Source organism: Amphiura filiformis, chromosome 16 (genome assembly GCF_039555335.1).
Source record: "Amphiura filiformis chromosome 16, Afil_fr2py, whole genome shotgun sequence".
NCBI lineage: Eukaryota > Metazoa > Echinodermata > Ophiuroidea > Amphilepidida > Amphiuridae > Amphiura > Amphiura filiformis.
The window spans coordinates 50,929,380-50,938,892 of record NC_092643.1 but is presented as its reverse complement, the minus strand read 5'-3'; positions in this window follow the sequence as shown (position 1 = coordinate 50,938,892).

The window sequence follows — 9,513 nt, the reverse complement described above, 5'->3', positions numbered from 1 at the left end:
TTAATGTTCAAAGGCGTGATTTTGCGTAAACTCGAGCGTATAAAGGTGGTTATTTTTTGTTACGTTAAAAGGCGTTAAACTGTGTAATGTTTAGTGGAATTGTACTTTACCTGTTTAACGATACATCTCGCGCCACGGAATTTTAACCAATTATTGTTTAAAATGACAAAAGCAAATGGCGGCCACGAGTGAATGCTGGTCGTGCTGCTTATGGTATCCTGAAACTTCGTTCAAATAGGTAGGTTTGAGTCAATCAGGTTGCACCAAACTCGAGATTCGTTTGATAAGTTATGCATAGACATCATTGAGACATAAAGGATGGATATTGATGCGTTCATTTGCTAGCGATACTGTACTGTACTGTTCTACGTGCACGGTACATGTATATCACCAATGTGTGTACCGCGATGTTCAGATTTGGGCATACGCACAATAGCTTACAATGTAGACGAGATGCATTGAAGTATCGGTATGCTGGATACCGTATCGAGTGTGTGAATTTATTAGCGTTGATGTATTGTATTTTAGCATTGTATCGTAATGCATGCGAGAGAAAGGCTTACTAGATTTTAATTTTTTACTCGGATACATTGCCCGGATACATAGCGGGTTGAACTGATAAAAAAACACTTTATGCATGAAATTGTATTTTTGAACGAATCTCACAGTTGACCAAGATCTGATGACTTCAAATCTATCATGAATTATGTTTCAGTATAAAAATTTTAAAAAAAGAAAGAAAGAAAGTCCCAATCAAATTAAATCCAATACAACCATTGATTAAGCAGTTGTATTTCTTAAACAATCTTTAGATAAAATAGAACATATAAATCATTATCTGTTTAGAGTTATTAAGCAAATATTGATTAAAAGACCTTAAACAACCTAGTTAGTCATGTTAGTTAAGCACTTAAACTTGAAGCTGGTTAAAGTGCTATATGCATTTATTGGTTAAAAGTTTTAACCAACTATTGATTTGAGCCTTAAACAACAAGAAAATTAAGGGCCCTTAACCAATATTTCGACGAGAGGACCACGTAACTAACACGAGTTTAAGATTGATTAAGATTGTTTAAGACTTTTTTAATTGGCGAAATAAGAGTGTATTGAATACTAATATTGAAAGTGTACAAAAACAAACAGTGAATTTCAGGAATGTATAGGTTCTCCGCAGGTTCTAAAATCTAAATATTGAAATCAATACAGATTCTGTTCCAGTACTCGCATTAGGATTTCCATCATCTTGAGTGATGGCTTCCTAAGAAGCATGACTGTTACGTACATATGTTTCTGGTTGTGGGTTTTTACATCTATTAGATTACGTAGAAAGTACTGTTTTGATTATTTAAATATTCGTTACCTTTTCTTCGTCTATTCTTGTTGCTAAGAAAATTTGTATTGTGAGCACCTTACAAATTTGAAATGATTTTATTACAAATTTATGATTAAGTAAATACTATGTATTCTGCTGCTTTACAGTTTTAAAAAGAACTTTAGCTTTGATTATAGATTCAATGTTTATTATAACAGATATGCAAATCATCATCTACAAAGGTGCAATGTGTCTCACACCTGAACATTGACTTGAACCTGCAAATGTAGTTTTGGTGCCCTCATTTAAGGTCTCTTAGCCCTTCTAATGGTCCATTCAGTGATTTGATCATCTAGTGGTTAAGCAAAAAACTGTGTATTAACATGATTAAAGACAACATTTTACATTTTACATGAATCTGTAATTCCCATACTTATAGGCGCACATTAAAACAACAGATGTGGAAATAGGAGTATAAACTGACCAGTATATACCAGTTGTATCTACTAATTCATGGTATATTGGATGGCCTAGGGGAAAGTTAGCCCATATTTGCAAGACTATCTTTGCCTTCAAGGTGAAAGAAACCTACTCATGTTACCCTCTGGCCATGGTCTGCCCTGCTGTCAGATCGTTCCCAGGGAAAGATGACATTCAATATTCCCCTTTAAGTAGAGAAATTATCTACATTGTATTAAATGGGGCTTCAACTTTGTCAATACTACTGTTTTTTGCAACATTTTTCATAGCAAAATATCCATCACTTTTTGGCAATTTATTTACAAATTTAATTTGTTTACACCTTCGCTGGGATCCCTGAATAGGCCTTTAGGCTACCATCTCAGGGTATCATTACAACATCATAAAGGTAACCTTAGATTGAAGTCTATGACTAAAACTGAAAACGTTATGTTTGCTTGATCATGTTTAAAACATTCAGAAATTTAGCCTTCAAAGAAATAACATAAAAATAGACACATATGAAAATAGAACATGATATTTTGGCACAAGCCTGTGTTTGTGTCAAAGTCTGTTATTTTGAAGTGTTCTTGTTAGGTTAAGGCAAAAATCGCCCAAATCCAATGCTTCCTTTTTTTTATTGTAATGTAAACCAGCACATTTTTCTATGAACTTACAATTATGCTAATGTTTGTTGGTGTACTTTGGCTGAAATCCGGCGATTTCATCAAGTTTTCCCTGGAAGTCGATGGAGTTTAAAGCGCGGAAAGCTGTTTGATGTCAATTACAAATCAGCCTATTTCTGCAACAGAGATAGTCCTTATTGCGTTTATTATTTATTCTTAAACACTTAAGGGGAATAATACCCTGGTTTTCATCAGTACCCTCTTCTTTTTTTTCTTGCAAATTTATTAAGTACATAATATGTCCATCACCTCATGTCCTGAACTTATAAAATATATCTACATACAAAGTGCTTTTAAACCATTTTAGAAAGTAATTTTAGCCCTATATATTTTTTGTTTACTGTATCCTAGTAACTCAGACCTGTGTTTCATAACAAACTATAATTTATTCTATTCAACATGTTCAAGTAGGGTACATGAATAGAATACATTAAATCCTTTGTTATACTCTCTATAGAAAATCTATAGTGGTGCATGCAAAATATAACACTGAATAAATTAAATAAACACTTATACAATGGATGCATAGTCATTAGTCAATTTAATACTATAGTGTGTTGTTAGGAGAAGAAAAGGCTATTAGGTTACCGTATGTCAGGTTATAGGTCAATTGGTTCAGGTCAAATTTAAGCATCAATTTTGAATACACATGTGAGAGTCTGTGATATCATAATGAGGCATAATTTTGATATTCTGTCTTTAACTGGATATATATCGAGAAGCATTTCGATTTTTTTTGGAAGATACCTTCTCCTAATTCCTCCTAATTCGAACAACCAGCATCCATGGTTCGATGTAGAGAGTCTTTCCTATTCAGAGGAAATATTGCAATTACACACCTTACTGCCTTTTAACAATAACCAATGACACTAGCACGTAATTCCAGTCAAGCACCAATCTTTAATCCTATTGTTGAAGAGGATAATAAGCTTATACTTATGTATAGCATTAGTAAAAGGCTTAAGTCTTTGTTTGCTTTGGCTAAATCCTGTTCAAGTGGTGGGTTAACCAACAATTAACAATGAGATGAACATTCTTGAACATTCTTGAACCTCGTTCAGTTGGGGATGATTTGAAGTGACCGCCAATTATGACCATTTTATATTTAATACCAGCAATGTGGAAAAAAAGAAATAATGTAGTGCCAAAATAATGTACCCTTTTACGGAAGGAGCCAAATTTAACAAGTTTAACTCCGCTTCTGCAGTACGAATGTCAGCGGCGAATGTCAGGTTATTATTTCCCAGTCTTTAAATAAAATTGCAGGCAGAGGTGGGAATCTATCTCGGTAACCTACCGGTTAAAAAGCACTGTGCAAGACCACTAAGCCAACTAAATATATGTTGTGAGATGCTTGACTAAATATCTGTTGTGAGATGCTTTGATATTGCTTAATGGAACAAATCGCGGAATTAAATTAGTAATAAAAGAAGTATATAGATTCTTATTTAGCGGTCAAATTGGATAAAAAGGAAATATTTGTCCCTGCTCTAAAGAAAATATAGGTTAGAAAATTATCAAAAAAAATTTAAATTAAAAATTGAGATTTTATATTTCTTTCTTTCACCAGGCGGCATTATCACAGACAAACGCTGTATAAGCTAAAAACTCGACCCTCATCACTAGATGCTGTCATAGCTCAATGGTAGAGCGTCATACTGCTAATGTCAATATCGTTGGTTCGAGTCCTCCTGCCAGCAATGGTTATATTTATGATTTTAATGCTACGCTACAATTTGTTCAATTTTTTTCGTTTATTTATTTATTTATTTATTTATTTATTTATTTATTTATTTATTTATTTATTTATTTATTTATTTATTTATTTATTTTTATTTATTTATTTATTTTTATTTTATTTTTTGTTTGTTTATTTATGTAAATAATTTGATATATTTGAAAGAGGTATTTGAGCAATTGAAATTTTGATTTTATAATCTTATGGGGTCATGTTGAACCCCCACCTCTCCCAAATTGCCAAACGCACAACACCTATGAGTTTGCATCATATATGTCATCATCATAAAAAAAACATTCTATGTATACCTGACGCCGGCAACTAGACTACTATACAAAAAAATAGTATCACATCTTTCCTGCTCAATCAATATAATACTTGCAAATAGATCATAGTTTACTAATCTAATCCTGTAATATAGACCTGTTATATCACCTGTAATATAGGTGATCATTGTTTACATGGTTTGTTATGGTAGGGATTAGTGTCCGATCTCTGTAATGTAATGTAAATGAAGCATATTGATATGCAGGAAGAATCGATCAGGGCGCTATCTATTAGGGAAAGATAAACACTATTCAAAATATCAATAGACAAGAAGAAAGGGATGTAGAGATTTGTAATTGAGTCATGCATGATTTAACAGAAGGTTCTTTCCAAAACCCAAACGTAATGAGTGCAAGGTGGATATACTAATATACCTTGGGATGTAAATGGTGAGTACAATTTAGAATGCCTGGTTGAGATGGATTTCACAAATGAATATAAAATAGTTACCAAAATCACAAAAGTTAAGCTTACGGAAAACTACCCAATATGGTGGTATAGGTGACAAGAAATACAATTTTTTTCAACATTGCTGTAGTATGGTTGTGGTAACCTGTTACCTATGGCTTAATTAAGTTTCAGTGAAATAATGTCGCAAGTTAAAAATACAAAATATAGCTCAACATTGAAAATAGAAGTATTTTAACCAATTCCTTTTTTGATAGTTGTGGAGCACCAAGTTTATGAAGTCATGAAAGAAATCAGGAACCACTTATTCCCATTTTACATATCAACTTTATTTCCCTAATGTGTTAGCAACACATATCCAAAATTTTAACGAAATCCGTTGATAGTAAGCTTTCCAAAATTAAGTGAATTTAAATCATCAGTGATATACCTCCTTTTGGCTTCTATCTTTAAAAGCAAATCGACAACAACAAGAAGGCTGTTGGCTAAGGAACTTTATACAACACAGTGTAATTGATTGATTCTGACTGATTGTATGTATTTATGTTCTCTCACAAGATTAGTGATAAATCATACATATCTTTTGATCAAAAGATTAAGATATTGTTAACTTAATTAAACAGTGTGTTTTGTTGTGCATTCTGAAGTGAATTTGGAAAAAAGGTGTTTTGGCCTTGGATTATTAACGACTCATAACACTTTCTTGTTGCTCTTCAGGCCTCTATGTGCTTTTACGGTCTTTACTATAAATAGTCTTAACCTTAAGTTCCTTAATGCTTAAAGCCTGAAGTATGTAACAAAATAAAAGAAAAAGAAAACACGCCTCCCAAGAACCGGATGAATGAAACATTGAATAATATAAAAATAGAAACATGAAAATAGAGCAAGATTTAATATTTTGGCACACGTGTGTGTGGCAATGTGTGTTAAAGGCCCATTCAGTGATCCCAACGAAGGTACAAACAAAATGTTTATAGATTACCAAAGAGTGAAGGATAAGTCATTATCATTAGGTATTTTTTTTACAAAACATTTGGCAAAAAACAAGAAAAACAGCAGTGTTGACAAAGTTGAAACCCCATTCAAATACATGTAGGTAATTTATATACTTAAGTAGAGAAATTCATGTAAAATGTCTCATTTCGTCATTAATACACGGCTTTCGGCTTAACCACTAGCAGGCTATGTTATCACATTTATGACACTAACAAAGGTGCCAAAATCTGAATTTTGATGATTTTTACGATCCTCCAGATGAGCAACTCACTGAATTGGTCTTCAATGTACTTTGAAGTGTTCTGGTTAAAATTTATTGATAATCACCAAGATCAAAATACTTCCTACACTTCTTTCCTGAGATAAAAACTGTGTGTCTCTGGAAGTGCATGGAATTTAAAGCTCTTTGTTGTCAATTCCAAAATCGGCCCGGGCAACAGAGACAGACGTTATTGCATTCATTTTGGAATACTAATAGTATCAAGTATTAAAGGCCTATTCAGTGATCCCAGCAAAAGCAATAAATAAATAAAATTGTGTATAAATTATTTGAAGTGAAGGATAAGTCAATAATATTATCATCAGAGTTCAAGTATGTTGAAATGGAAATTCGGCAAAAAATGAAGAAAACAGCAGTATTGACAAAGTTGAAGCCCCATTGAAATACATGTTGTTAATTTTTCTATTTAAGTATAGAAATCATATATTCATGTAAAATGTCTCAGGTTTTCTTTAATATACGGGTTTTGGCTTAACCATTAGCAGGCTATGTTAGCACATTTATGACACTAACAAAGGTGCCAAAATCCTCCGGATGAGCAAATCACTGAATGTGTCTGTAATGTACTTTAAAGTGTTCTGTAAAATCTGTTGATAATCACCAAGATCCAAATACTTCCTACACTTCGTTCCTGGGATGAAAACTTTGTAAAAACTATTTCAAATTTATTCCTGGAAGCGTGGAAAGCTGTCTGATGCCTAGGCAACCGAGAAAGTCCTTATTGCATTCATTATTGAATACCAACAGTAACACCCTCATGTCTTGCAGGGTAGTATAGTAAAAGGTTCTATAATCTAAAATAACGATGAAATTGATCGACACACAGATCCTGTTCCAGTACTTACATTGGGATTTCCACCATTTTGAGTGATGACTTCCTGAAAATAATTATCTGTTATATGTAAACATGTTTCTGGTTGTGGTTCTTACCACATTTACATTAGCAAGGTGATTGCCTGCACTGTATCAACTTCGTTATAAGGCTTGAATCTACGCGAATTTGTACACGAAGCTCTAATTCTGGACACCTGCATTTTGACCCTATAGCAGTCGAGAGGAAATGGAAGGTTTCTTTAAAGTTTCATAATGTTGTCATGTCTGTACTAAATAGTAGGTCGTTTCAAGATAGATTAAGGGGGTACTACACCCATTGCATTTTGTTTGCATTTTTTTGCATTTTGTGAAGAAATGAGAAAAAGAAATTGGACAAAGTGGTATGCAAAATGAAGGGGCAAATCTTCTCGTTCAATTGGTGGCATCAGTATTAATGACGCGTACATGCTTCTAATGCCAAAAAGTGGTACATCACTGATGTTTTAAATTCACTTCATTTTGGAAAGCTTACTATCAACGGATTTCGTTAAAATTTTGGATATGTGTTGCTAACACATTAGGGAAATAATGTTGATATGTAAAATGGGAATAAGTGGTCCCTGATTTCTTTTATGACTTCATGAACTTGGTGCTCCACAACTATCAAAAAACGAACCGATTAAAATGCTTCTATTTTCAATGTTGAGCTATATTTTGTATTTTGAACTTGCGAAACTATTTCACTGAAACTTAATTAAGCCATAGGTAACAGGTAATCACAACCACACTACAGCAATGTTGAAAAAGATTGTATTTTTTGTCACCTATACCACCATATTAGGTAGTTTTCTGTAAGCTTAATTTTTGTGATTTTGGTAACTATTTTATATTTATTTGCCCAATCCATCTCAACTAGGCAATCTAAATTGTACTCACCATTTACATCCCAAGGTATTTTAGTATATCCACCTCACACATTTCCATTATATATCCAGTAACAGACAAAATATCAAAATTTATGCCTCATTATGACATGTATGATATCACAGACTATCACATGTATTCAAAATTGATGCCTGAATTTGACCTGAACCAATTGACCTATAACCTGACCTTTGATGACCTTATAGCCTTTTTTTTGGCCCCCGCATATATGTGGGGCTTATGTTATCATCCAGATGGCAGTTTGTACCCTTGTTTCTTTCTTTGTTTATTTGTTTGTCCGGGCGGAAGCAAATTCATTAATCCACTCTCCAGCTTAAACGCTATCACCGATCAACTTCAAACTTGGTACGGAGGTAGGGTATGGTGGCCTCATGTGCTGTATAGTTTTGTGTTGCATTATTTGCATATTTATGAATATTAATGAGCTCATTAGCATATTTTGCCTACATTGTCCTTAATCCACTCTGCAGCACAAACGCGATCACAGATCAATTTCAAACTTGGTACGGTGATAGTATATGGTTGCCTCATGTGCTGTATACTTTTTTGTCGCATTATTTGCATATTTATGAATATTAATGAGCTCATTAGCATATTTTGCCTACATTGTCGCTAATCCACTCTGCAGCTTAAATGCAACCACCGATTAACTTCAAACTTGCTACGGTGATAGTCTATGGTGGTCTCATGTGCTGTATACTTTTGTGTCATGTTATTTGCATATTTATGAATATTAATGAGCTTATTTGCATATTTGGCCTACATTGTCATTAATCCACTCTGCAGCTTTAACGCAATCACCGATCAACTTCATACTTGGTACGGTGATAGTATATGGTGACCTCATGTGGGGCCACCTTAATTACGAACCGCGTAATTCTAGTTTAATCTCTTTTCCTAACAACACATCATGGAAGATCTCTCCCTTTTGTAGTATTAAATTGTCTATGTGGAAGAGATTAGGCCTATTTAATTTATTCAGTGTTATAATCAGTGAGTACATATGTATTCTATTCATGTATTCTACTTGGACATGTTCAATAGAATAAATTATGGTTTGTTATGAAACACACATCTCAGTTACCAGGATACAGTAAACAAAAAAAATATATAGGGCTAAAATGATTTTCTAAAATGGTTTAAAATCACTTTGTAGGTAGAGATATTTTATAAGTTTAGGACATGAGATGATGAACATATTTATGTAGTTCATAAATTTGAAAGAAAAAAAAGAAGAGGGGTACTGATGAAAATCAGGGTATTATTCCCCCTTAACTAGGATACCGCTCTTTTCAAAGACGCTAATCTTACAGGTGTGGGTGATCAGCATGATGTGGAAATTCTATAGAATTACGATCCAGGTCTTTATCACTGTACAGCGTCGTCTAGTGCAGGGCAATACATTAAAAAATAATGTAAAGCCATTGATAAGGTAATTAATCCTGGTACATCACTACTTCTAAGGCGAATTGAGACATGTCTTACAGCAAGTCATGTCTAAGTAGAATCAAGACATGTCTACGTCTCAAAACCGGCTTATATAATTATG